Source organism: Nicotiana tabacum, chromosome 17 (assembly GCF_000715075.1).
Source record: "Nicotiana tabacum cultivar K326 chromosome 17, ASM71507v2, whole genome shotgun sequence".
Taxonomy (NCBI): domain Eukaryota; kingdom Viridiplantae; phylum Streptophyta; class Magnoliopsida; order Solanales; family Solanaceae; genus Nicotiana; species Nicotiana tabacum.
The window spans coordinates 134,978,213-134,983,210 of NC_134096.1; positions in this window are offsets into that span (position 1 = coordinate 134,978,213).

A 4,998-nucleotide genomic window follows, 5' to 3' on the forward strand; every position below is an offset into this window, starting at 1 on the left:
AAACTTGGTATCATAGCAGTTCTGTCCTAGGGAGTCTACAGGCCGTGTCTAGTAGAGTCTTATTTATGGGTGTGTTGTGCACCACACTTATAAGCAGGAGGCTACAAGGCATTTAGGACTGTCACTATTTCTTCTTACTCTAGATCGTGTGGTAGAGCTCAGTTGTAAGAATTCAAACTACTAAATTTTATTTTATCGTAATACAACGATACCTACATCTAGAAAGACAGTTTTTAAGACATTGAATGTAGTTGTGGAAGAGTTGAGTCAGAGGACGATTTTGCATCATACTTATGATGAATAAATGTGAGGTCTTCAGTAGATCATGTGTGTACTAAGATGTGTAAGCTTCTTGATAAGGAGCCCTAAGGTAAGAATATCTATCCACCCATATGGTAAAAAAAATAAGAGAATTAGAAGGTAGATACAAGTTTCGGCAAGTAAAAGAAGTAAGATGAAGAAGGGCACGAGGTACCTAGTTAAGGAAGATTATAAGTATTTGTAATTCAGACAGAGAAATACAAGCATTATGAGTTACTTTCAACAGTAATAGAGTTATATACAATTAGCCACACTAATCTTAATTATGCCCCATGGGGGCCAACAGATATAGTTTAAGAGAAGGATAGAATATCAGAATTCAACTGGGTTAGAGTAACCCAAAAATAGTGGATGGATTGTTATCATTAGCTAACATTTCCGAAGATAATGCAAATGTGGTAATAGATCTCCTTGTGAGATACACAGATGGTGAATTATAGAATAGTACAGTCAGATATGAATAGTAGAATTTTTAGAAATTTCAGAAGATAGGCAGTGGAATCCTAGAAGGGATAAATATTTACCTTAGTATGACTCCAGTCCCGAGTAAAAAAAGGAGAATGTTAAGCATTCCGAAGAGCCAGCGAGATGAAGGAAGGGGAGCTAAAAGTGAAAGAACGTTTTGTTGAAGTTTTCAGAATAAAGTGATAGACAAAAATATTATCCGGAGAATAAGAAGGGAGTAAATGAAGCATCATGAGTAAGATGTGATATATGGGTGATAACGTTAAATTAAAATATGACACGATGATAGAGTCTATAGTCAAGTAAAGGAAAAGACAAGAGGAGACATGCCTTGAAACAATAGAAGAGTATAAGCCATAAAGTAATATCATTCTTTCGAGAAATAAGTTGGTGACTCCAACGTGATTGCCAGAAAGAAACGTTAGACCCCGGAGTAATAGAAATTAGTATGAGCTGGTGAACAAGATAAAATGAATATAAATTAGGGACCGAATGATTTGACAACTGGCATTATGAGAATTTTAGAGATCACGTTCCGGCGATAATAAAATGGATAACAGAAGAATAACCTTTAAAGGTCATTCAGGAAGACGCTTCCCTAAAGATAGCACTGTGAGCAAAGTTAAGCTTAAGGGACTAAGTGTGCCAGTTACACTAGGTGTCACCTCGTGGGTAAGAACTTTAGTTATCCTTAGTACAGAAGGGTTACCGCAAGGCGGGTAAGATATCAGTAAAGATGTGAAAAGACGCCAAAGATGAAGAGGTAACTATGGAATAGTAAATAAAGAATGTGGTAAAAAGGTGAAAGGAATGAGATTGTATTTATTCAGATCCTACATATACGATACGACTCTAAAACATTATGCAAGCATGACACCGGGGAGGGGCAGTAAGGGTTCCACACCAGATGACACTGATAAATAAGTGGGAATGAACACTCGATACATAAGGAGCCAGTACGAGAGGTAACTTAAGGCAAAGGACATAACCCAAAAGGGGTTACGTAGAATATAGATATGAGAATGGACAAACGAGTAGTCTGTAGTGGATTCAGGAAGAGTCTAGTAATGGTTAGACAAGAGGATACAAATAAATCAACAGATCATGCAAGATAAGCATAGTGAACCCCAACATAGGGAATCCGGTCTCACAGATACGAGATCACAATTGTTGAAAAATTTCCAGATAGAAGTTGGGTAGTTAAAGGTACTGTATAAGTGTTCTAGAAATAAAAGAGAGTGCCACTGGGGAGCCATTCAAAATTTTAGTTTAGAAGCAACCCTACGAGTACAAGGGCGCAGAGGTATGTAACTAAGGATAATTATAGGCAAGTAAGAACATCAAAGATTCCTTCGGGTATGCGATATAATAATCTCGTAGCTTTACAGGAGTCAGAGGGTCTCCACTATGTACTACCCCAAAAGACTAGCTGAGAAAATAAGGAAGAAGGCTTCAACCTAAGCATAGTGACATAAAGAAGAAATGGTCTTGTAACAATAGTCTCACTACAATATTGTATACACTCCATAAGAAAGTGGCACCATCGTGGCTAATGAACGAGAAGTAAAAATCAAAGGTGATATTTGAGATCATATGAGTTACAGGAAATTCCAGTATCCGTGGGCAATAAGATAAGCTAAGTATTCATGCAACAAGTGGCAGAACAACCAGGAAAAGTAATTGCTTACATTTAAAGACAACTGAGAAGGCACGAAAGGAAATTTATGGTGCTAGAAATTTAAAGGAAGGTGACGAGAACATGTAAGGCCTCGAGATTAAGCCTATCAAAATAAGAGAGCTGATGGTTTTCATAAGTTATAGAAAGCCCGGTACAGTCTAAAGGAAATCAGAGGAGTCTAAGAATATGAGCAATTAGAAGAGATGAAATATTGCACCTAGTAGTAGAATAAGGGTGTAATGGTGATAGATAAGAGGATGACGTTTAGGCTTTTGAATGAGTAATGATTTTAAGAAAAGGGATTTCATGAATTGCATAGGATCAGAATAACCATATAAGATGAATCACACTGGGATGCTACGAAATACGGTTATTGAGGTATAGTATCACCCCTAGGTGGATCAGGAAAATCATTTCAGATGTTCCCTGAATGAGACGTGAGCCCTAGTGACAATGTATTACGCAAAAGGTCTCAAATTATCAGTGGTAGATATAGATCAACATTAAGGTGAATCAACAATAGATGGATAAAAATTCCAAAGTATAAGAGGAGGTTATAATGCCATTCCTTAGGTGAACAGTAATAAGGAAGCATTAAAGGACTTAGATTTATACATATGGGATAAGCAGTGAGAGAGTAACCTAGAGTTATGTAGCACACCTCGGTAATAATAAGCTGAAGTAAGTGTTATAGTACAGTAAATTATTTGGATAATTCTTTAACCATAACATCGTTAGAGCTTGCATTATCAATAGTCAGTGCAAAAATTTTATCCAATCCCCATTCAAGCAACACCACTAGCTAAATCTTGACCCTTGTGACTAGTAATTGGACAAAAATTCAATATTTTTTTATGCAATTCCCAATTCTTGTCAATATAATGTACTGTAACACACATATAGTTAGTTCGTTGAATTGAAGTCCATGTGTCAGTTGTAATGCAAATTCTCTATTTTGATTCTTTGAAAATTCTCTTCAAAACATGTCACTTTTCATTATAAATCTCAAGACAATCTCTAGTCACAGTAGTACGAGAAGGAACATGAAATAAAGGTTGAAGAGTTCTCACAAAATCTACCCACCTTTTCAACAAAAATAAAGGGTTGCTCATCAATAATTATCATACGAGCTAAAGCCTTCCTACATGCCTCTTGATCAAATTTCCATGGGATTACTGATACATCACATGTTTGACCACCCTTTTTTGGTTAAAAAGCTAGCCTCTGTTGGCTGGTGTCCACCTTATGGGGATTGTTCGGGCACTTGATCATATGGGATAGCAAATTACTTGTACCGTTGGTTTTTGTATTTGCTACATATTCTTCTTGACAATACTTGAATCTCACTTTTTTAATCCCTTCGTCATCAGTGAACTTGTTGAAATGGCCCCAAGAAACTGATCTTTCTTTCATGCCTTTTCTTTTCTTAGAAGCAGATTCACAATGGAGTGTGTTCGTTGTGGAATTATTTGAAGCACCACTTTCAGTACCTTTTAGGATAATTTGAAGCTCATTTCCCTTCTCTGCCTCTGGATCTGTCATCTATGAAACAAGTATAAAATAAAATCCATGTAAAAAATCAGTACCCACAAAAGTGCTTAAGTGCACGAGCTAACACGAGACAAAAATTCATGCAAAAACTTAATATTTAAGCTTTGAGAAAATCAGATGAGCAGTAGTACATTTTTAATCAAATAGCATCTTTGAAAAAATTAAGTTCTAAAATGGAAAGGAGGGAGAGAATAAAAAACCAAAACCTTAGATCAATCTAAAATAAAAATTGACCATAAATAGAAAAGAATCAATCAATAATCTAAAATGGAAAGGATGGAGGGAATGAAAAATCAAAACAAAACCAACAAACCTTACTTCTGGAGAGCAAAGATGAAGCGGTGATATTGGAGATTTGGAGTGATAGAGGCAGGTCTAAAAGCTCTAAGAGATACTTGTTGTCTGCTGATGTGAGAGAAATTAGACAAATGAAACCTTATTTGATGTCACCCTCACTTTTATATGTAGGCCTTATATTTCGGATTTCGGATCAGTTCGAATTTAAATTAAGCCAAACAGTATCCGATCCGATATCCAAAATATTTAAATCTATAATCCGAAATCTGATCCAAATAGTTGAAATCCGATCTGAACCGATCCAAATAACATGGATCGGTTCGGATTTTCGGTTCGACCCAAATAATGCACAACCCTATCTAGATCCGCACGGACAACTCACGTGTTTCACAGACAACTCGCGTGCTATAATATCAATATCTCACAATTAGGCCCTCGGCCTCACTCAGTCATCAATCTCTCCAGTCTCTCGGGCTCTCAGTAATCATAAAAATCAGCCCAAACAGAAATGATACAATGTATTAACAAGGAGCAATAGAGACTGAGATATGATATGCAAATAAACTTTGACTGAGTACAAAACATCAATTTAAAAGATAACTCAACATGTACACGACCTATGTGGGTCCCTACAGTGTCAACACATGGTTTAAACATGATTTATAGTTCGATTTCTCTAATACGTA